General features: G+C 44.7%; 1 protein-coding gene across 1 annotated transcript in view; it reads right to left on the minus strand.

Moving 5' to 3' along the window:
* Positions 1 to 13,059, minus strand: part of LOC137373937 (bcl-2-modifying factor-like) — a 76,677-nt gene extending 63,618 nt beyond the window's left edge. Inside the window, exon 1 of the mRNA XM_068039587.1 lies at positions 12,963 to 13,059. The gene's annotated coding sequence lies outside the window, so the exon portion shown is untranslated. The remainder of the gene's footprint in view (positions 1 to 12,962) is intronic.
* Between the last annotated feature and the right edge of the window lie 697 nt (positions 13,060 to 13,756).

Below are 13,756 nucleotides of genomic sequence, written 5' to 3' on the forward strand. Positions count from 1 at the left end.
GAGCCATGGACTGGCCAGGGCTCATACATGTGGTCACCACCTACTGCTAAAAGGATGTGTACAAAGGCCCGCGAGGACTAGCTGTGATGCCTCCCATGGTCAAATTGCTTGAATTCACTGTCTGGAGCCACCATGAAAAATGGCCGCTTAGGCGAAGTTTGAGTGGCTGCTGTATTGCAACAGAAGTCAATGCCTTCAGCAAATGAAGGAAGAAAATAATGGTATTATAGAGAAAGGAACCAAACTCTGGATTTCAAAGGCATTGATTGTGCTGATAAACCAGAATTAACTACAGCATGATTCTTTAATGCTACTGCAGGTCCTGGTGGAAGATTATATTTTCTCCTATACACACTAGTAAAAAGTGCTGCTTCAAGCATATAAATTCTTGGCAACATGGGCTTTTATCTGAGCTCAAGATTTGGCTGAGCTGCACATCTAACAATTGCTCCCAAATTCCCTGCTACCTTCCCAAATCAAAGCCAGCAGTCTGCAAAGCCCTGAGTCATACTGCCCCCTCCAGCAGGACGTGGTACTGCAGCCTCCACTCATTCACACTCAGCACCTGGCCTGGTCTTGCCCACAGGGAGCACTCAGAGCAGTGAAGGCCTGCAGGAGCAGCTGAGGATCAGCAGTGGCTTACTGACCCTCACACCTCTATTATCTACCTCCTGAACGCTCTTTGCCTTTGCAACAATATCCTCATCTACCACTAGTTTGGGCAAAGTGTTTCTTAAGTGCATCCACAATGGACAAGGGCCCTGTGCGTTTTATAAATAATCCATCCATCCACATGCAAATGTCTAATATTAATAAATGTGTCGATATTTGCAGTGGTTTTTACAGAAGTGTGTCAACATTTGCAGGGGTAGAGTGTCCTCCGGAACATGTCAATATTTGTAGAGGGAAAAAGGTTTGAAAAGCAGAGCCAGGCTGACAGGGGTGGTGCATGAAACAAAGTTCTCAACTGCCTGTTCAAAGGCCTTGTACTATTCAGAGAAGAGCCGTGAGCTCTCCGAAAGTGCATTTGTAATTAGCCAGTTCTGCCACCCTGGTGCCACTGCCCATGTGCCAAAGGAAAAGCAGCCCGGATTCACAAAGACCAGCATCATCCCAGTAGCAAATTAGCTTACAGCACACTGCGCTTGACCCACTCTTCCTGCTGTCACTAGCTTGGTTCTCAAACGATATAAAAAAACTTCCAATAGCAACACCCCTTCCTCAGCAAGCACCGATTAACTGCTCGCTCATCACTGTCTATGGTGTCATGTTTGTCTACAAAACAAATGTTAGCTGTGGCTCAGTGGGTAGCACTCTTGTCTGAGTCAGAAGGCTGTCGGGTTAAGTCTTACTCCAGACACTTGAGAACAAAAATCTAGGCTGATACCCCCAGTGTAATACAAAAGCAAAATACTGTAGATGCTGGCAACCTGAAGGAAAAACAGAAAAGCTAGAAACTTCAGCAGGTAAGGCAGCATCTTTGGAGAGAGAGTTAACGTCTCAGGTCGATGACCTGTCGTCTGAACTGAAGGATCGCTGCACTATTGGAGAAGCTGTTTTTCTGATTAGATCCTAAGCCGAGGCTCCATTTATCCTCTAAGGCATTAATTAGAAGAGCAGGGGAGTTCTCCCCAGTGTCCTGGCCAATATTTATCCCTCCATCAACATCACTAAAAGCATATAGTCCATACATTATCACATTGCTGTCTATGGAACCTTGCTGTGTGAAAATTGGCTGCCATATTTTCTATGTAAACACAGTGACTACACTTCAAAAGTACTTCATTAGCTGTATAGAGCTTTGGAATGACCAGAGGTTGTGAAAGACGCTTATAAATGCAAGTTTGTTGGGGAGTCCAAAACAAGAGGTCATAAATATAAGATAGAAAACAATAAATCCAATAAGAAATTCAGGAGAAACGTCTTTACTCAAAGAGTGGTAAGAATGTGGAACTCACTACCACAAACAGTAGTTGAGGCGAATAGCATGGATGCACTTAAGGGGAAGTTAAATCCATACATGAATGATAAATGAATAAATGGACCAGATTGGTCTCTTTCTGTGCTGTTCTATATTCTATGAATATGTTGATTGGGTTAGATGAAGTTGGGTGGGAGGAGACTGATTGGGTTAGATGAAGTTGGGCGGGAGGAGACTGATTGGGTTAGATGAAGTTGGGTGGGAGGACACTCATTTAGAGCATGAACACTAGTATAAACCAGTTGGGCTGAGTTTCTCTGCTATAGAAAGTTCTATCGTTTTTTGGTGCCTTGAGCTATGAAGTATTGTATCACAACAAGTGTGTGTGGGTTTAAGGAGAGGGGAGTGGAGCGGGGGGGTGGTGCGGGGTGTGAAACATACATTTATGAAGTAGAGAACAAATCACAGTACTGAGATAGCATTTGTGGTGTGGACTAGTGCCAACTTTATGTGTACCAGCTTAGCTCAGTTGGTGGCACACTCACAGTTACGGTCAGAGGTGCATATGTTTAAACACTGCTCTAGAATCTGACCATGTAATCTTTGTTGACATTCCAGTTTAATGATAAGGGAACATTGAATCATCATAGGTGCCAACCTCCTGAGCAGATGTTAAACTGAACACTGGTGTACCTCTTTAATGAATGTTAGTGATCCCACAGCACTAATGGAAAAAGAGAAAGAAAATGTCTTGGACAACATTCCTCCCTCAGCCAACAGTGCCAAAAATGGTTTGGCTCATTATTGAGCACATTGAGACATTGTAAAATACAATTTGAATGGCAGCATTGCCTCGGTATCAGCTGTGGTAGCACTCTTACCTCTGAATCAAAACATTGTGGGTTAGAGTCCCACTCCAGAAACCTGAAGACAAAATCTCAGCTGACATTCGAATTCAGTACTGAGGAAGTGCTGCCTTTTAGGTGCGATGTTAAATTGAGGCCCTATCTGTTCTCTCAGGTGGATGTAGAAGATCTCAAAACACTTTTTTTGGAAGAAGACCAGGGGAATTCTCACCAGCGTGCTGGCCAACACTTATCTCTCAACAACATCATTAAAACAGATGATCTGGTCATTATCGCGCTGCTGTCTGTGGAACCTTGCTGTGCGCAGTTTGGCTGCCCTGTTTCTCATATTACAGCACTGACCACACTTCAAAAATAAAGTATTTCGTTGGCTGTAAAACGCTTTGGGATGTCTTGAAGTCACGAAAGACGCTATATAAATAGAAGTCTTTCCTAGGTCTATCCTTCTCCTCCCCACTGACACACACAGAAAATGATCCAGCATAATAAAGAAAAACAGAAACCTTACTTACATCTGGCTGCCATTATATTATTGGACAAGTGGAGGAGCAGCAAACTTTGGATGCTCTTTGATATTCCCTCTCCACAGTGGGGGATGCTGGCCATTTAGTAAAACCCTGGGAAAACATCTGATCAGATAAGTACGGTGTGGTCAGGCTTTACCCGCAGACTCAAGAGGAGAGATGTCCAGTTGACTGTGTGGTGTAGGAATTTGCCCACTGTGTGATTACTTATCTCTCTGTGGGATACCACACTGAGAAAGGCCTAGCTTTCATCCTAATGAATTATTTAATTGCATAATTCAGAAAAACCACAGGCTTTCAAAATAGTTTATCTTTTGTGTTCCATTCTGTTCTTTTGTTCTTCTCCCCCTCACTCCTGACTTTTTTTTCGCAAGTGCCCCTGTATCACATACCATTCAGTGGCCAAGAGGAAACAATCCACCAAGAGCTCCCCTGATGACAAATGCAGTGTATTACTGGGTCACACAGACTGCAATATCCCTGATTCAGACCAGAATACCCCAGGTTCAATTATTGCTGTCTCATACGATCACAAACAGTCGCAGTGAGGAAAGGGGACACCGCAGTTGTCCCAAGGACCCTGGCCAAGTAAGGTTGACAGCTCTGATTGACTATATTCCAGGAGGTTTTGTCATATGATCTCCCACCTCCCACCCCAAGCTCCCACCATTGGTCATCTGACACATCCACCGTGCTGCTACATCCCCTTCCTACACCAATTGGAAAGCTAACAGACTCTTAGTTACCAGATTGGATGAGTCGTGACTCTTAGTTAAAAAAGTCTTTCTTCCCACCTCCAATACTAGGAGAAGGAAACCAGCCATGGATATATCTCCTGTAGCTAATCAGTGACTTTGCACACATGTGTTTATCTGTCCATAAGGTATGGGCAGGATTGGGCTTGGCTGATAGGCACAATAATGAAGAACAGCCATTTCCATAGTGGGGTACATGGGTGGGTACTGGCATAGAATAGGACAGTGTCAGCATTGCCAACCTTGGGTTGGACACTGAGGACTGGATTTTAGCTCTTGGCAGGAAGGGTTTGGGTTTGGGATACCCTGAAATACATCCAGCAGGGGATCCAGTGGTAGTTGGAGGGGGTCCATTGGTGGGTGTGGGGAAGCAGACAGATTGTGGGGTGAGGATGGGGATGGGGTTTACTAGGTAAATTGTTTTGCCTGGAGAAAGCACTTCTGTTCCTACTGGTCCACAAGCAGTGGTGTAAGGGCACTTAACCCATGGATTCAACCCTCATTGTTCCTTTCACATGGCCTGTCTCCTGAGGCTTGCGAAACCCAGCCAACATGAGTTAAAAACAGAATGAGTGTGAAAATGAATTATAATATTTAAATGACCAACCAGCCTCCCGCGAGCCGATTGGTCATTTGCCCCTTGTTTCCCACCCCACCACCATTCCATTAAAACCAAAAGTGAGCAGGTTCAAGGCAAGTTGGTTCCTATTTCACATTTTTTTTTTTGAGATTTAATTTCTGACTCGAACCCAACCTACCCGTTTTTGGGAGTTAAGATACAGCACTAAGAGTGCCACAAGAGCAACTCATCCTCCTGGGAAACAGCTGGGCTTCTGCTAAGTAATTCCTCTCCTTCCCATCCCTCCATCTCCCTCCCACAGAACATCTAGCAACTAGTCACAGGGGTGGTACACTCTCCCAGCATTAAACACCGCTGGGAATAACAACCAAGCAGACTATAGGAAAAGGAGTAGGCCATTCAGCCCTCTCGCCAATTCCACCATTCAAATAGATCACGGTTGATCTGTATCCTAACTCCATTAACCTACCTTTGCTCCATATTCCTGAATACCCTTACCCAACAAAAAAAACTACCAATCACAGTTTTGAAGTTTTCAATTAACCCAGCCTCAACGGCTTTTTAGGGGAGAGAGTTCCAGATTTCCACTGCCCCTTGTATGAAGAAGTTCTTCCTGACATCAGCCCTGAATAACCTAGTTTAAATATTAAGGTTATGACGCCCCCACCAGAGGAAATAGTTTCTCTTTATCTACTCTATCAAATCTTTTCATCATTTTAAACAGCTGAATTAGATCATTGCTTCATCTTTTATACTCAAGGCAATTCAAGCCTTATTTATGCAATCTGTCCTCGTAGTTTAATACTTTTGGCCTGGTATCGTTCTGGTGAATCTATGCTGCACCCCCTCCAAAACCAATATATCCTTCCTAAGGTGCCTAGAACTGAACGCAGTAATCTAGATTGGGTCTGACCAGAGAATATATAACTATAGAAACACTTTCACCTCTTTGTATTGAAGCTTCCTTGAAATAAATCAGCTGAATTGCCAATTGCACAGTTAACTGCCCTCCCACCCTAAGCACCAATGCATTGCAAATTAGAGAGCTCCCTGTGTGTATGTGTGTGGGAAATGCCAGCAGAAAGCCCGCACCCAAGTATAATGTGCTTCAGCACAGACAAACATCATTGCTAGGCTGCTAATAATAGTGCGATAGTGTTCTAGGTCTGCAGAGAGAAGATGTAACGCATTTCTGAGATTTATGGTATTCTTTTAAAAATAATATCATAAAGAAAAAGCTTAAATAAGCAACTGCTGCTTTGCCCAGTGAACATAATAGAGCACCAATACAGAGACACAAACTACAGGCACATTGAACTAACTTGTACAGAATCATATTTTACAGAAGAAGCCATTCGACCCATCATGCCTGCACCCCTCTTTGAAAGAGCTAATTAATCCCACTCCTTTGCTTTTTCCCAACTGCCGTGCAATTGTTTTCTTTTCAGATATATATCCAATTCCCTTTCGAAAATGACTAATGAATCTGTTTCCATTGCCCATTCAGGCAGTGCCTTCCATATCACAGAATTGTTACAGTGCAGAAGCAGGCCATTTGGCCCATCGTGTCTGCACCAGACTAATATTAACCATAACAAATCATCGGATTGAAAACAAATTCTCTTCATCTTTTGCCAATTAACTTATATCTGTGTCCTCTGGTTATCGACCTTCCTGCTAATGGAATCAATTTCTTCCTATCTCCTCTATCAAAACCCTTCAAAATTCTGAACATCATATTAAATCTCCTGTTCCAGTTATCCTAAAAAACAAAACCTCAGAAGCAAGCACAAAGGGATGCTTTCCAAACATTACAAGTCCTGTCCACTGCCTGCTGTATAATTTACAAAACTTTCCCCTGCCCCTCTTCAAATAGTGCCGTGCGATCTTTTACATCCACCTGAGAGGGCAGATGGGTCTCAGTTTGACATCTCACCCGAAGGACTGCACCTCTAACAATATAGCACTTCCTTAGTAGTGTCTCAGCATTGATTATGTACCCAAGTGTCTAGTAGAGCATGGCTGTGTGGAAGACAGTGGGAGGGGGTAACACGATCAGAAGTCAATCACAAACAAAAATAACAGTCTGGCAGTAAGTAAAATATACCTACTACAAAGTAAGGAAGAACTCTACTAATATAATGTGGCCAATATGCCAGCTGTGGCTCAGTGGTAGCAGTTTTGGCTCTGAGTCAGAAAGTTGTGGGCTCAAATTCCACTCCAAAGAGTTTAGCACACAGTCCAGACTGACACTCCAGTGCAGTAATGAAGGAGTGGAGTGCTGAACTGCTGTCTTTCAGGTGAGGCATTAAACTGAGGCCCCTTCTGCCCTCTCGGGTGGATGCAAAAGATCTCATGGCACTATTTTGGAGAAGAGGCGGGACAGCTATCCTCGATGTCCTGGCCTATGTTTATCCCTCAACCAAGATCATGAAAAACAGATTATCTGCTCATTTATTTCACTGCCGTTTGTGGGATCTTGCGGTGTGCAAATTGGTTGCCACGTTTCCTACATTACAACACTGACTGCACTTCAGAAGTATTCCACTGGCTTTGGGATGCTCTGAGCTTGTGAAAGGTGCTATATAAATGCAAGTCCCTCTTCTTTATTATCTTTTCCAAAGTAGGATCTCCATTGCTATAACAACTTGCATTTATATAACAATAATCAAAAAAAGGATGGCACAGGAACTCTTAAGAGGGGTGAACAAAAGCTTAGCCAAGGAAGTGGATCTTCTGGACATTCCTAAAGGCGGAGAGGGAGACAGAGAGGCAGACAGGTTTAGAAGGGGAATTCCAGAGCTTAGGACCCAGATGGTTGGAGCTATAGTTACCAGGGAAATCCTAAAGGAGGAAATGGGGAGTTTTAGGGACAGAATTCCAGATTGTCAGCACTGGATGTTTGAAGGCACGGCCTCCATGATGGGACAAAGGGAGAGATTGATGTAGCAGAGAAATGAAGAGTTGGAGGTGGGGGGAGGGTGGTGGCTGGAGGAGATTACAGAGCTAGGGATGGGTGAAACTATGAAGAGATTTAAACACGACAATGAGCAGTTTAAACTTGAGGTATTGGGGGACTGAGAGCCATTGTGGACTGGGGTGATTGGTGAGCCAGACTTTTGTATGATTCTCCAGTTTATGGAGGGTGGAAGATAGGAGAGTGGTCAGGAAAGCACTGGAATGGTCAAAACTGGAGGTAGCATGAGCTTGAGTGAGGATGTCAGTGGCAGATGAGCTGAGGCAGAGGAAGATGAGGAGGTGGAAGTAGGCGGACTTTGAGATGGAGAGAACATGAGGTTAGACGCTCAGCTTGGGGTCGAATAGGATGCTGCTGAATTTGCAAGCCATGCCTCTCAAAAGTACAAAAGAACTCTAGTAATGCGGTGTCACTGGTGATGCGATATGTTAGGGTTACAACAATGTTAGACTGTGAGTCAGTAGTAATTGGTTGGTTACTGGCCACTTGTTGACTGGAGTTGTAAATAGTATAAGGCAGGCACTCGGACCCAGGGGCAAGCTGGAAGAAAATCAGAAGCAATCGCTTGACTTCACATCCCGGCACACGCAGAAGCGGCAACCACAAACACAGCCACCCCCTGGCAAAACAACGGCTCAAACGGGATCCAATGATAAAGAGCCCGGGGCCAAAGAGTGATGGAGCAGGATGCACAGAGATGATAGAGATGCCTTCTATTACACATCTCTGGCTTCCCCCTTTTACTTTAGCCTGGAAACTAATTGGAAAGCTTCCGATTGTTATTGCAAAGTACAAGTGGTTGCTGTTGAATGGGGTGAGAAACAAATAACAAAACAGCAGCCAGTCTGAGGGAGAAAAGTTTAACAGACAGAGACGGGGTAGCTGAGAGACTTTGGTACTCACACACTGATTCCTATAACTGCTCATACCGATACACACGGGGTTAACAGTAAAGGGAGGGTCTAAACATTAGTGAGCAAAGTACAGAAAAAAAATGATGGAGAGTGATGCATTAGCTGTAAAGAGGGTAGCACAGAATCATACTGGATGAGAGTTACATTGAATATAGAGAAAATTGCATCAGATAATGTGTAACAGTAACACTATAAAGTTATATTAGATACAGTGTAGCACCTAGTTATATAGGTGCCCCTAGGTAGCAGCAATCATAATATGATTGAATTTTACATTCAGTTTGAGGGAGAAGAGTGGGTCCAAAACTAGTATTTTAAACTTAAATAAGGGCAATTATGAGGGCATGAAAGCAGAGCTAGCTAAAGTGAAGTGGCAAATCAGGTTAAGAGATAGGTCAATAGAGATGCAGTGGTAGACATTTAAGGGGATATTTCAGAATACACAGAATAGATACATTTCAACGAGAAAGAAAAATTCCAAGGGTGGGACCTGCCATCCGTGGTTAACTAAAACAGTTAAAGATAGTATTAAACTTAAAGAAAAAGCCTATAATTGCGCAAAGATGGGATGCAAGTCAGAAGATTGGACAGAATACAAAAACCAGCAAAGAATGACTAAAAGATTGATAAGGAAGGTAAAATTGGAGTACGAGAGAAAGCTAGCTAGAAATATAAAGATAGATAGTAAGAGTTTCTATAGATATTTTAAAAGAAAAGGTTTAACAAAGTGAGTGTTGGTCCTATAGAAAGTGAGTCTGGGGAACTAATAATGGAAAATAAGGAGAAGGCAGGTGAATTGAACAGATATTTTGCATCGGTCTTCACTATTGAGGATACAAGTAACATCCCAGTATTCACTGTAAGTCAGGAAATGGAAAGGAGGGAGGAACTCAAGAAAATTACAATCACCAGGGAAGTGGTACTGAACAAATTGTTGGAGCTGTGGGCTGACAAGTCCCCGGGTCCTGATGGACTTCGTCCTAGGGTCTTAAAAGAAGTGGCTAGTGAGATAGTTGATGTGTTAAGTTTTAATTTTCCAAAATTCCCTAGATTCGGGGAAGGTTCCATTAGATTGGAAAATAGTGAATGTCACTCCTTTATTCTAAAAGGGAGGGAGACAGAAAGCAGGAAACTACAGGCCAGTTAGCTTAACATGTCTTCGGGAAAATGTTAGAAGCTACTATGAAAGACATTATAGCAGGGCATTTAGAAAAATTCAAGGTAATCAGGCAGTGTCAACATGGTTTTGTGAAAGGGAAATCATGTTTAACCAATTTATTGGAGTTCTTTGAGGAAGTTACATGTGCTGTGGATAAAGGGGAACTTGTGGATGTATTGTACTTAGATTTCCAGAAGGCATTTGATAAGGTGCCATATCAAAGGAAAATAAAAGCTCATGGTGTAGGGGGTAATGTATCGGCATGGATAGAAGATTGGCTAGCTAACAGGAAACAGAGAGTAGGTATAAATGGGTCATTTTCTGGTTGGCAAGATGTAATGAGTGGTGTGCCACAGGGATCTGTGCTGGGACCTCAACTTTATACAATTTATATAAATGACTTAGATGAAGGGACCAAAGGTATGGTTGCTAAATTTGCAGATGACGCAAAGACAGGTAGGAAAGTAACTTGTGAAGAGGACATAAGGGGGCTACAAAGGGATAAAGATAGGTTAAGTGAGTGGGCAAAGACCTGGCAAATGGAGAATAATGTGGAAAAGAGGGAAATTGTCCACTTTGGCAGGAAGAATAAAAAAGAAGCATATTATCTAAATGGTGAGAGATTGCAGAACTCTGAGATGCAGAGGGATCTGGGTGTCCTAGTGCATGAATTGCAAAAGGTTGGTATGCAGGTACAGCACATAATTAGGAAAGCTAATAGAATGTTATCGTTTATCACGAGGGGAATTGAATACAAAAGTAGGGAGGTTATGCTTCAGCTATACAGGGCATTGGTGAGACCACATCTGGCATACTGTGTACAATACTGGTCTCCTTATTTAAGGAAGGATGTAAATGCATTGGAGGCAGTACTGAGCAGTGTTACTAGACTAATACCTGGAATTGGTGGGCTGTCTTACGAGGAAAGATTGGACAGGCTAGGCTTGTATCTGCTGGAATTTAGAAGAGTAAGAGGCGACTTGATTGAAACATATAAGATCCTGAGGGGTCTTGACAGGGTGGATATGGAAAGGATGTTTCCCCTTGTGGGAGAATCTAGAACTAGGGGTGACTGTTTAAAAATAAGGGGTCGCCCATTTAAGACAGAGATGAGAATTTTTTTTTCTCAGAGGGTCCTGAGTCTTTGGAATTCTCTTCCTCAAAAGGCGGTGGAAGCAGAGTCTTTGAATTTTTTTAAGGCAGAGGTAGATAGATTCTTGATAAGCAAGAGGTGAAAGGTTATGAGGGCTGGTGGGGTGGGGGGGGGGGTGGGGTGGTAGGTGAAAATGTGGAGTCATCAGTTCAGCCATGAACTTATTGAATGGCGGAGCAGGCTCGAAGGGCCGAGTGGCCTACTCCTGCTCCTAAATTCCTATGTTCGTATATTGGATATACAGAGTGATACACACCAAATTACAATAGATCGTGTCTAAGTTATACAGGAAAGAAGCTACATTGCAAATAAAGAGGCCATGTGAGACGGGGATACACTGAGTTACAGATCAAAATTGTATGCACACAGGGTTAAGTTGTCTGCGTTATGGGGGGAGGGGTCTGAAGTATGGGGGCGGATGTCTCACTCCTGGGTTGTTTGGGGTACGGAGGGAGGAATTCTTCGTACTGAGATTTCTGGGGTTCGGGGCAGGTACAGCGGGTGAGCGATAGAGAGCGTAAAGAGGAAGTTACAATGGAGATAGTATAGAATGAGTCATTAAGAGTCTATGAGGAGCCGTTGCACTGGAGATAGAGAGATACCGATCCAGAGGGAGGGTGAGGACGGCATCTCTCTCAGTGTCGCCTGCAGCTCCTTTCCGGGGTAAAGTCAATCTGAGATCGTCCCATAAACTCGGGGCAGCTCAGAACCGAGACCCCGAACCCCAGAAATCTCAGTACTAAGAAATCCTCCCTCCGTACCCCAAACAACCCAGGAGTGAGACATCCGCCCCCATACTTCAGACCCCTCCCTCGTACCCAGACAACTTAGACTAACACCCTCCCTCCGGATCTCCAGGTAGCTGGGACAAACCCCCTACCTGAGTTCCCATCAGATCAGTTTCAGACCCTTTGAACTTCCGCCCGGTCAGTTTCAGACCCATTAGACTCCCACTGGTCAGTTTCAAACCTCTTGGATCTCCCCCCCACCCCCCCACCCCCCCCCCCCCCCCCCCGGTCAGTTTCAGACCCCTTGGTCTCCCCCTGGTAAGTTTCAGACCCATTAGACTCCCACTGGTCAGTTTCTGATCCCTTGAACTTCCCCCTGGTCAGTTTCAGACCCATTAGACTCCTCCCGGTCAGTTTCAAACCCCTTGGATCCCCCCCCCCAATCAGTTTCAGACCCCTTGGTCTCCCCCTGGTCAGTTTCAGACCCCTTGGTCTCCCCCTGGTCAGTTTCAAACCCCTTGAACTTCCCCCTGGCCAGTTTCAGACCCATTAGACTCCTCCAGGTCAGTTTCAAACCCCTTGGATCCCCCCCCCCCCCCACCCCCCACCACCCCACCACCCCACCCCGGTCAGTTTCACACCCATTGGACCCTGTCAGGTTAATTTCAGGCTCTGCCAGGTGAGTTTCCGAGCCCGTCGACTCCGCTGGGTCAGCTTCACCTCCAACTTCCAGCAAATCGGAACCGGGTTTGGTTGATGCAACCTGGCTCCAGGATCAGGCGCTGCGATGCCTTCTTGCCAACACTAAACTGAAGTTTGTATTTCCTAGTTTTGTGAATCCTAGTTAACGAGCAAACGTTTGCGATCGACAATAAACAATAAATGCAAAGTCAACACAACAGCGACGCAAGAACTCTCTCTAACTAACTCGTAAACTAAATAAATCCCGAGCGCCCAGAAGAAAATCCTTTACCAACAAAACAGTTTATGTTTATGTATTTTTGCCTCTATCCGCTGCCCTGACATGTCCCGGAAACGAGAACAAGTGAGTTAAATGCGTGTGAGTGCATCAAAAGCGTTCTATAGTTAACATCTAAAAAACAAAAGAACAACAAAAAGTGGGTTTATGGTGACCCTTTATCTACAACAAGGACACGACGCTCTTTTGGTAAGAAAACCAAACCAGATCAGGAAATCTGGGCTAGATTGGCAACCAGCTTGCAACGCTTGATACGCTTGTAGTGTAGAAACAATAGTTACAAAGAAATAATTAAGTCATTTTGTACGGTTTTCGTTGTGCAGAATAACGGAAGCCCGATTGCACTATACAGAGATAAAGGAGATGCGGCAGGGAACGAAATTCGGTTGTTGTAAGGTGCACTTACCCGTGGATAACTGAGCCGTTTTATGTCGAATTGTGCACACTCCTTACAGTGCTCTGATTAATCATCGCGATTTGCGCGCCGATCTACTGTTTACCTCCTGTCCCGCTTGTCAATCAAAACTCGTCACAATGGAATAACCATGGCATCGCCAATCAGCAACGAGTTCTCGCCCCCCCCCGAAGAGGACGTCCCGAGACATGGTCCTGGCGCTGCCAATCATTCATGGTTAGCCACTCGCCTTCTATTTCCCCGCCTACCTGCAGTGCGGGACTCCCACCGTGGGCGGTGCTGTTTCCTCCCTTTTCCGTCGCAGTAAGCCCGACCACAGCGCCGCCTGCAGGACAAATGCCGCTCTTGTTACCGGCACTCTGTCGACTGGCGACCTCAGCAGCTGCCCGTTTCCCATGGCAACGCGCCGGCGTCGAACGGCCGCCCTTGACGTCAGAGCAGGCAAGTTCTTTACCAATTAAAAAATAGAACTGAGTTGTTACCAAGCGAGAAGGGTTTATGCTATCCAATCAAAAACAGCCACCTCCCCAGCGGCTGCCAGATTGGGACACGGTGGTGGGGAATTCCTAACCATCTTAAAGGAGCATGTCGTGGCACTTAATTCTATTCGGCATACCCCAAAAACTTTTTTTTTCCAAATATCTATCAACATGCATTGCTTTGTAGCTCAAATACTTTGGCCAATCTGAGCCAGGACGGTCTCAGATTCTGCACTGAGTTAGCCGATCGGCCATGGGGGGAGGACACTGGCTCTAAGGATGCTACGATTGGCCTTGACCCCTCCC

The sequence above is a fragment of the Heterodontus francisci genome, chromosome 9, assembly GCF_036365525.1.
Source record: "Heterodontus francisci isolate sHetFra1 chromosome 9, sHetFra1.hap1, whole genome shotgun sequence".
Taxonomy (NCBI): domain Eukaryota; kingdom Metazoa; phylum Chordata; class Chondrichthyes; order Heterodontiformes; family Heterodontidae; genus Heterodontus; species Heterodontus francisci.